We start from the raw sequence: 10,830 nt of genomic DNA on the forward strand, positions 1-10,830 counted from the left end.
CAAGATCTATTAACTTTGTACAATGAAGGTCAGTTAAGGTCTGACAAAACCAGAAAAACCATCTTCAAACAAAAGTTCAACTTTGTTGACCCAAAACAGATATATCTGGGCACTGACACAGCAGCTAAAGAACGCACTTGTCAGTATGTGCCAGTTAAAGAAACCCTTGCTTCTCCATTTAGGCAGACATCAGTGAGGGAACAGTACAACCAGTCAAAAATGCTTGATTCTGGTGACAAAGTTATGGAGGATATAAAGGATGGCACATGCATCATGCAAAATGCCATCTTTCATGAGCATCCATCATCATTATCAATTATCTTGTACCAGGATGAATTTGAAGTTGTAAATCCACTTGGCTTGGGTTAAAAGAAACATGAAGTCCTGGCAGTGTACATGACCCTAGGTGAGATTCTACCACACAACCACTCCTTAATTGACCCAGTGCAGCTTGTTTTACTGTGTAGAGATGAGGACTTTAAACAGTTTGGTCAGGAGAAGGTCTTTTCTAGCCTTGTTGCTGATCTGAAATATTTAGAAGATTCTGGATTTCAGTCTGTAGATGGCACTATTCTTAGAGCAGGGCTTATTGGCATTTGTGGGGATAATCTTGAGTCTCATTGTATAGGTGTTTTTTCTGAAAATTTCAGTACCAACAAGTATTTCTGTCGGTACTGTCTAATTGACAGAGACACATTTTGCCAACAACCTTTAAATCTTGGCCTAAAAAGAACAAACAGAAATTATGCACATAGTGTTGATCAGCTCACAACTACTGATCAAAGTATAGTAGATGGCATGAAATTCAATTCAGATTTCAATTCCCTTAAATATTTTTATGTGTGTGGTGGACTCTCTCCATGCGTAGACCATGATTTATTTGAAGGTATTGTGGCTAATGGCTTGGCAGTTTACATTTAAAATTTGGTTATAGTTGAAAAGCACTTCACCTACAATGAGCTGAATAGAGCCATTGCACAATTCAGGCATTTAGGAAGTGACTCTCACAATGCACCATGTGCGGTTAAAGCAGATGGCCGACGACTTGGTGGTTCTGCTGCACAGAATTGGTGTCTCTTGAGGCTCTTACCGATTTATGTAGGAAGTAAATTTAAAAACCCCATGGATAGTGAGGTTTGGCATTTGTGCCTTAAACTGAAGGAAATGGTTGAGCTGATTTGTGCTCCCAAAATTAGTCATAATGAGATTGGCTACCTCAAGTTTTTAACACAAGAATATGTCTCCGTAAGAAGTACCTTGTTTCCTGATGAGAGTCTGAAAGCAAAGCATCATTACTTGTTGCACTATGCAGACTACAGTTTGGACTATTGATTCGCTTGTGGACCCTCAGGTTTGAAAGTAAACATTCATATTTTAAGAACTGTGCAAGAAAACTGCACAATTTTGTACATCTTTGTAAAACTTTGGCAGAAAGGCACCTGTTGCTCCAGTCCTATCTAACTTGTGGCCAGTTGTTTCCTCCTAGCATTCAATCTGTCATTGAAGCACATGAACACAATGGCCAGTTATACAATACAAAAATAAAAAATGCAATAAGGACAGCTAACTGTGTCACTCAGAGTACTTCAGAGGTATCAGGGGTTGTTTATAAAGGAACCAATTATACTAATGGTTGTTGTTGTAGACCACAACAGCTGTGGTTATATCTTTGGAAAAATATCAGTGATACTCATTAGTCCAACCGATGTCTACTTTGTTGTTGAACTGTATGAATCTGTGCTTTTGTCTGACCTTGGAGTTCACTCTCTGCACAACTCTGATCCAAAGTATGTGTGTGTTAATGCTGACAGTCTCTTGGATTACTATCCCCTTCCGGTGTATAAAGTGGCAGGCCTTTCTGTGGTGTCATTACATCACTCAGTGTGTTCTTTTTAACTTCAGACACAGAGCTGATTCAACAAGAAATAAAAAGAGTTCTCCCAGAATTAGACATTAACAAACTTCAAGATGTGGTCAATCATCTTTGTTTTGTGGTGGGTGTTCAGAAGACACAGGACTTTGCGCTAGTAGAGGTGACAGATCTTCAGGACTTCTTATTCCCTATACAATGTCGAAAACTAATAATGGAATTCAAACAAAGAGGTAAGATAAAAAAAAATCCTAAACCATGTTTTTGCTCATTATTTTCACCACTGTATTCCTTTAAATTTGTATGCCATTTTTTGTAGAACACTCATAACATAACTCATAAATAATTTACGTACAGCTGTTCCATGTATAGTTACTATAAAAGTTATTATAAAAGTCCTACAAAATGTAAAAAAATTAGAGTCTATTTAGAGTGTAAAACTTTTGACTTTGTTTCTCTGTATGTATTTTGTATGTAAGTGGATGAAACGCCAATTGAGATCACAGTCACCCCAGTACCACCACCCAACTCCCTATCTGAACAGCCATCCACTTCTTACACTCCTGCAAATTCTGACTGGCTCAGTATGTTCCAGATTCCTTGGGACTACATGCCTGCAGCCCTTCTTCCTGCAGCATCCAATAAGAAGAAGGCTCCACTTGGACCGAGGAGAGAATTTGTAAGAACTGTTGTGGCAGCCATGAGGGAACTTTGCCCAAACCCAAACTTAGTTGACTGTGGGGAAGTGGCAAGAAACATTGTTTCTAAACATCCCTTAACATTTGGAGACTTTTCGGAGGAAGGGGAACAACTGGGAAAAGGCTATAGTTCACTTCAAAGACAGCTGAAAACCAGAGTAAAACCTGTTAATAGAGGCAATGTAGCACACAGGATTCGTCAACCCAAAAATAAAACACAGCAGAACAAGAACTGAACAGCTGCACAGTCAAAAAAGTTTGATGTAAAGTAGACAGTTACAGATGCATTAATTGGCAACCTACCTCCATACCGGATGGAGAGACAACAGAATCTCTTGAAATGAAGAGAAAGGTTGTATTAGAAATTTTTCAGTCTGGAGGCCCAAAGTCTGCTGAATTGTCTGATGTGGACAACCTAATGCAAGAGACTTATATTTATCAGCACCAAATGATTAATTCATGCCCCCCTCCAGCCATTAGTGACATAGAACTTGAGTGGCCATACTTATTCACTAAAAGAAGCCTATGCAATCATTTTGAAACCCTTACATGGATTGACACAAGCAGTCGCCTCAGTGAATTCCTGGTTAGCAAAAACAATAGGATTGTGAACTACTTTCAAAAACAGACATTAAAATGGAATGCAGAGGTCCAGGCTCTCCTAAAAGAAATTGAAGCCACACCAGCAACCAATAACAAGACTGCCATATCAGCCATCCTACTGACAATGAAATACTTCAAAGAAAAAGAAAACTCTCTCTTCATTTTAGTAGATGTAAGTAATTATGACATTACATCACTAGTAAAGTAACCCTTTAAAATAATAAATGAAGTACTGGTTTCACAGATATGTCTTAAAATTAAGCCAGGACTAGGCATTAGTTAAACTAGGACATTTAAGTAGCTTTTATAAACGTGCCTTAGAAAGAAACATTACTGGTGTGCATCTTGAGACAAAACAATGGCACTGACATATTTTAAACTATGTCAGTGCAAGTTGCTTTCAGTTAAGACCACTCAAACATGGATTTTAGTCTGGGACTAGGCTTAAGCCTTGTCTATGAAACGGGGCAATTAATCAGTATTTTTTTGTTTTATATTTAGAATTTAAAAGAAACACCCTCAGACCAGACCAGACCAGTAACATAGACTACACTTACATTCGTAAATGGCACAGATAGGTTTCTAACAATATTATGGAGAGTAATTTACATATTTTTTACATTTTGTGTAAGACTATCCCTTTAATGCACTTATTTTTTATAATTATATAAAACTAATAAAATACCCTTTTTAAAAATAACTTTGCTGAGTTTTTGCTGAGTAATCTTAGTATTGTTTTTTTTTTTTTTGTTGTTTTCAAGGAAACTTCCACAAAGATGTCAATAGAAAATGAGCTAAACCTACCAGCCTCACCAAGGCTCATCATGCTTGGTAAGTAGAAAATATATAGTAAACAACGTATATGTTTCTTTGCAGTTTTTATGGTGACTTTTCATATTTCAGGAGATACACTTCTAACTTCATCTAAGTGGATGGTCAGCATTGAGAGGAAAATGACTCATTGCATTGATGAGCAGCTGAATTTTGCTGTAGCACTCTCTGTGCTTTTTGGTTGCTTTTATGTTTTTAATATCGAGTACCAGGAGTCAGCCAGTGCCACACTAGAGTTCATTCAAAGGTAAGTGTTAAAAACCATTATGTACAATCATGGTTTTATTTAAGTAACACAAGTCCAGTACACACGGGGAACAGCTACTGTTTTGACACATTTTTGCCGATGAGTGTGTTTATTTGCATATTTTTTATTATATATGAATTTGTTGTTGTACTTGGTTCTCATAATACTGTGTTTGATTTGTTACTAACTGATAAAATTCTAAAATTGATGTTGTCTGATATGATCATGAGGTTCTTTTTGAGGATTAATCCTGAGGGGACAAAGTGTGCTTCAAAATCTGGAACTAGCCGCAAAACTGGGTCTACTGTTAAAAGAAAGGTTCAAAATGTTAATCCACATGTCCATACATTTTGCAGAGGCTCACTGAATTTGAGTGGAAAACATCTAATTACAGTGCATCCGGAAAGTATTCCCAGCGCTACACTTTTTCCACATTTTGTTATGTTACAGCCTTATTCCAAAATGGATTAAATTGATTATTTTCCTCAAAATTCTACAAACAATACTCCATAATGACAACATGAAAGAAGTTTGTTTGAAATCTTTGCAAATTTATTAAAAATAAAAAAAAAAAAAAAAAAAATAAAACAAATCACATGTACATAAGTATTCACAGCCTTTGCCATCACACTCAAAATTGAGCTCAGGTGCATCCTGTTTCCACTGATCATCCTTGAGATGTTTCTACAACTTGATTGGAGTCCACCTGTGGTAAATTCAGTTGATTGGACATGATTTGGAAAGGTACACACCTGTCTATATAAGGTCCCACAGTTAACAGTGCATGTCAGAGCACAAACCAAGCCATTAAGTCCAAGGAATTGTCTGTAGACATCCGAGACAGGATTGTATCGAGGCACAGATCTGGGGAATGGTACAGAAAAATTTCTGCAGCATTGAAGGTCCCAATGAGCACAGTGGCCTCCATCATCCGTAAATGGAAGAGGTTTGGAACCACCAGAACTCTTCCTAGAGCTGGCCACCCGGCCAAACTGAGTGATCGGGGGAGAAGGGCCTTAGTCAGGGAGGTGACCAAGAACCCGATGGTCACTCTGACAGAGCTCCAGCATTTCTCTGTGGAGAGAGGAGAACCTTCCAGAAGAACAACCATCTCTGCAGCACTCCACCAATCAGGCCTGTATGGTAGAGTGGCCAGACGGAAGCCACTCCTCAGTAAAAGGCACATGATAGCCCACCTGGAGTTTGCCAAAAGGCACCTGAAGGACTCTCAGACCATGAGAAACAAAGATTGAACTCTTTGGCCTGAATGGCAAGCGTCATGCCTGGAGGAAACCAGGCACTGCTCATCACCTGGTCAATACCATCCCTACAGTGAAGCATAGTGGTGGCAGCATCATGCTGTCGGGATGTTTTTCAGCGGCAGGAACTGGGAGACTAGTCAGGATCGATTGAAAGATGAATGCAGCAATGTACAGAGACATCCTTGATGAAAACCTGCTCCAGAGCACTCTGGACCTCAGACTGGGGCGAAGGTTCATCTTCCAACAGGACAACAACCCTAAGCACACAGCCAAGATAACAAAAGAGTGGCTACGGGACAACTCTGTGAATGTCCTTGAGTGGCCCAGCCAGAGCCCAGACTTGAACCCGATTAAACATCTCTGGAGAGATCTGAAAATGGCTGTGCACCGATGCTTCCCATCCAGCCTGATGGAGCTTGAGAGGTCCTGCAAAGAAGAATGGGAGAAACTGCCCAAAAATAGGTGTGCCAAGCTTGTAGCATCATACTCAAAAAAGACTTGAGGCTGTAACTGGGGCCAAAGGTGCTTCAACAAAGTATTGAGCAAAGGCTGTGAATACTTATGTACATGTGACTTTTTTTTTTCTTTTTTTTTAATAAATTTGCAAAGATTTCAAACAAACTTCTTTCATGTTGTCATTATGGGGTATTGTTTGTAGAATTTTGAGGAAAATAATGAATTTAATCCATTTTGGAATAAGGCTGTAACGTAACAAAATGTGGAAAAAGTGAAGCGCTGTGAATACTTTCCGGATGCACTGTAGTCTTACCTTAATTAAGTGTGTTCAGATCTATGGGGACTAGATAATATATTCTAGAATGAGCAAAGTGGACTATGGCCGTCTAGGATATTAGTCACTCGCCTCTGTCTAATGACCAAGACTGACAAATTTGTGATTATGAGATCGTATACCCAGCCGGTGCAAGACTCAAAGTGTTGTAGGAATCCGGATGAATGAGTGTAGAATGTAAAGTTAAGTGTTAAATAGAATAATCAAACATTCACCTAAATTTAATGATTAACAAACATCATTTAAACCTTTTTTCATTATTGGAGTCAGATGAAATAAAGAAGTAATGCATAAAAGGAAATGTATTTAATTTAATCTTGTTGTGTTGCGTAAAAGGAAAAACAGTAACGCTCAGATACCCTTCTACCATGCCATTGGCTGACATCCTTGGACCAGTGGGTGGACCTTACAGTTACTATATGGAATCTACAGTATTACTGTTGTAAAACAGTGGATAATTGTATCAAAACTATGATTTCTGCCAAGAAATCAATGGAGACAGCAGTCATTGTTACTTCAGTCATGGCTGCTACAATATTACTGTAATAAAACCATGGTTACTGTATGGCAACTACAGTATTACTGAATAAAACCATGGTAAATTTCCGTTAGTGTCCTTAACTAATTTTTTTCACTAATTACTAACTCAACATTTAACATAATACTTGCCTTTATGCTACACGCATCAACATAAAGTGCATTTCATACTCAACATATATTCAACATTCGGAAGCTGTACATCACTATAGAAGGAATAACGTTGCTGTTAAAATGGATGCTAGAAGGGATGTCGTAACACAACATGAGTGTTTTAATCATACGTGGAATTCCGACATCTTCATCAATGGAGTAAGGGCAACATAACTTTAGCAATGAACGCTCCAAGCGATTTAGTTATTGTTATATGTCTGTCCGAACTAGCACTGAGTTCCTTAAAGATGGGAGGGAGTGTGTCTGTGTGCAGTTTCGGGCTCACCTGCGGCTCTGTGCGTGCCACACGCTATCTATCCTCGGATAATGTCAGCATAAATAAATAATCAAACATTGGTGTATTACCAGTATATGGCACTCGCGTCAAGTAATGTCTGCAAACAGTGCCTGTTTTGTAAATGTTTTATGACCATTGCTGTGGTGATTGATTACAAAAAGAAAAAGTTCCCAGACAGGAGACTTGAATGACACAGGGGCTTCTCTTGCAGCTTGTTTTCTCAGCTTGCCATTTTCAACTTCACACTAATGCATGCAGAACTGTGATGTCATCAACTGATTTAACATATTTACAGTTCATAGGACAGCTTCTCTCTGTAGAAAGTTGACCCATGTGAAACAGGCAGAGCATGTCTACAGAGCGATACAGGTGCATTAACGAAGGTTATAACTGCGCATGTCTATTTGGCGCTTTATTTCCTTCACCAAACTGTATGATACAGATGCGTCATTAAACTTGAGATGAACCGTGGTGCAAATGCTTACCAAACTGTGGGTGGTGAACCGTACAGTTCATTTTTTTACTGAGAACCATAACATCCCTAATGTTTACATACACCAACAATTAAAAATAGTGCAGATGAGCGAAATAAAATATCCAGGACGCATTTGTGCTCAAAACAGCAAGACACAGAGCAGCTGATGAAACTGAATAGGCTCTCCTTTTCATAGTTGTAACCTGACACTGCATCTTTTAAAAGCCGGGCCAGTTACATGACAGCAGTCAAAGACATCTTTCTAGTGCATGTTTTTATACAAAAATAAATAAAAATAATAATCCAGATGGGTCCCCTTTGGTATTCAGGAATAGTTAAGCCACACTAGGCCTGCCTGTCCTGCTCTCACTTAGTTTACAAACTGAAGTACCAGTGGGCGGGGCCAAGGATGCGATGACGTAAAGTAGGCAGTGATGTCACATTGTTTGTTTTTTTCTGCTGTAGAGGCGATCATGAATTAATGCCCCCCCCCCCCCACCCCCCACCCCCCAGTGACGTAGGGAAGTTGCGGAAGTAGAGAATGAGGTGTTTCTGCAGCTTGGAGTCAATAAATGCTTTTATTGCACTGGGAATTAAGTTTTGAGTTCTGAAATTTACAATACGTTTTATAAAAGAATCACCTCTTATATGTCAAAATATCAAGGAAAATTGTAATCCTCATGACATGTATTTTAACTGTGATCATACCTCTCATGGTTAATTGAGCATAAAGGTTATTATGTGAGCTATCAAGCAGAAATTATCAGCCAGGTAAACAAAACATTTTTTGTTTGATTCCTGGGTAGTAAGTGTTATTTCCTAATTGCTTATGCCTCAAAAGTATAGACAATGGCTATTATTCCCCACAAACTTTGCTTTTGTGACCAGGACAGTGATATTTTGAAATTTACCTATTTCCAATGAGAAAATGGGCGAATTTGTGTCTTTTCGTTCACATAAAGTCAGAAAAAAACAACATATGAATCCAAATTAACATGTATTTATACTAAAGTAATACAAAAATGACTACAAAAGATTTACTGTAGAAGTGAGTAGTTTTTCGAGATTTACGATTATACTGTAAATCACTTTCACGAATCAGCTGCCAAATGTAGTCTCCCATCATGTTCTCATTATACTGTCCTTGGTAGCAGCGTTCAAAGTCCAGTATATCCTGATGGAAGAGCTCGCCTTGCTCCTCTGAGTACGCTCCCATGTTCTCCTTGAATTTATCAAGATAAGCATCGAGGATATTTTGATCCTAACTGACCTATGACAGGGAATGTTTTCTACGATTAAATGTCAGGAATTGTGAAAAACTGAGTTTAAATGTATTTGGCTAAGGTGTATGCAAACTTCTGACTTCAACTCTATTTCACAGAATGACTCAAACCAAACTATTCACAACACGCAGTAAAAGGATCTCAGTGCTGAACTTCTTCACCAATATAATACTCAGTCACTGGTGAGTGTAATCTGAAAATGTACCTGCCATTGGTCAAACACAGGCATTTTAAGTTGCATAGTATGAAATTTGGTCGCATACTGTATGCGAGTGATTTACTCACATTGTAAAGGGTTTCTGCACAGAGTGAAAGATAGATCTTGGGATTTATGTATCGATTTTGAGCATGGAAAAAATCTACATTTTTACCCAGCTCCATCATTTAGGGACTAAGCCCTTATTCTAGTTAGACAAAAAATAAATAAATAAATATTAATAAAAAATTAAATAATAATAATTATATATATATATATATATATATATATAGTGTCTAAATTAAATTGAAAGGTTCATTTTAAAGAGCCTGCGGACAGCCTGGGGTTTTAATAAGCATATGAAAATGGAAACAAATTACTAACCTCTTAATATAATATCTCATTAAATGCTCAGGTGGTTGGTGTACAGCTCCCCTGAAAATATGAGACCAGAGAAAGTTGCTGAGAGACCAGACGGAGAAAGAGATGGAGCAAGAGAAAGAATATGGACGTGTTGGCACTCAATTCTGAAGCATCAAATTAGCCTTACCCAGCCACAGGAAGATCGTGTTGTTCTTTAAAGATATGTGATATATATTTCCTTTTAAGAATCTGAAATGACCTAATTAATCTGAAAACCATGAAAACTATGCTCATAAAGTCACATTGCTTGCATGAAGCTTTTATGATGTTGTTATTGCAATGATTAGTTTCAGTGCAAGATCCTTCTGGGCAAAAAGAGAAGAAATGCTTTGACAGTTGTTTTACAGAGTAATATTTGTATATCTGTTGTACAGTGATGAAAGAAGCAAGGTTCCAGTCAACCCTTCAGTAACTCAAAGTCAAATACTGGAGTGTACTTGTTAGTATGCAGATCAATCAGTTTAAGTAATAAACATATGGTGACAATAACATAAGATGAAATTTGACTAAATGAATCATCCGTTTTAATCAGGAAGCAGTTCTCTTTCAGTGCATGTTTTACAAAGGGCAGCTGGCAGCGTTCTCAGACTGTTGACTGCGCCGTTCCTTGTGAGTGCAAGAGGTGGGAACAGATGTGCCGCTGTCATCTCTCATGAGGAGGAAGATGTGTTAAGAATGTAACAGTCTCAAGCAGACAAAGTGCTGAAACAGGCAGAGCTAAAAAAGAGTCAGGTTTGAATAAATGTATCCTGGTGAAAGACATGCCTGTCCTTGGTAGGTCCTTTGATAGGGAGGCTTTTTTTTATTTTATTTTTTTATCCCCTTTTCTCCCAATTTGGAATGCCCAATTCCCACTACTTAGTAGGTCCTCGTGGTGGTGCGGTTACTCACCTCAATCTGGGTGGTGGAGGACAAGTTTCAGTTGCCTCCGCTTCTGAGACCATCAGTCTACACATCTTATCACGTGGCTTGTTGTGCATGACACCGTGGAGACTCCGCATGTGGAGGCTCATGCTATTCTCCGCAATCCACGCACAACTTACCACGCACCCCATTGAGAGCGAGAATACTAATCGCGACCACAAGGAGGTTACCCCATGTGACCCTACTCTCCCTAGCAACCAGGCCAGTTTGGTTGGTTAGGAGACCTGGCTGGAGTCACTG

The 10,830-nt window shown here is 38.6% G+C and overlaps 1 pseudogene; it reads left to right on the plus strand.

The window, feature by feature from the left end:
• Positions 1 to 396: 396 nt before the first annotated feature.
• LOC127449823 (uncharacterized) lies at positions 397 to 9,824 on the plus strand (annotated as a pseudogene).
• The last annotated feature ends 1,006 nt before the right edge of the window (positions 9,825 to 10,830 follow it).

The sequence above is a fragment of the Myxocyprinus asiaticus genome, chromosome 2 (assembly GCF_019703515.2).
Source record: "Myxocyprinus asiaticus isolate MX2 ecotype Aquarium Trade chromosome 2, UBuf_Myxa_2, whole genome shotgun sequence".
NCBI lineage: Eukaryota > Metazoa > Chordata > Actinopteri > Cypriniformes > Catostomidae > Myxocyprinus > Myxocyprinus asiaticus.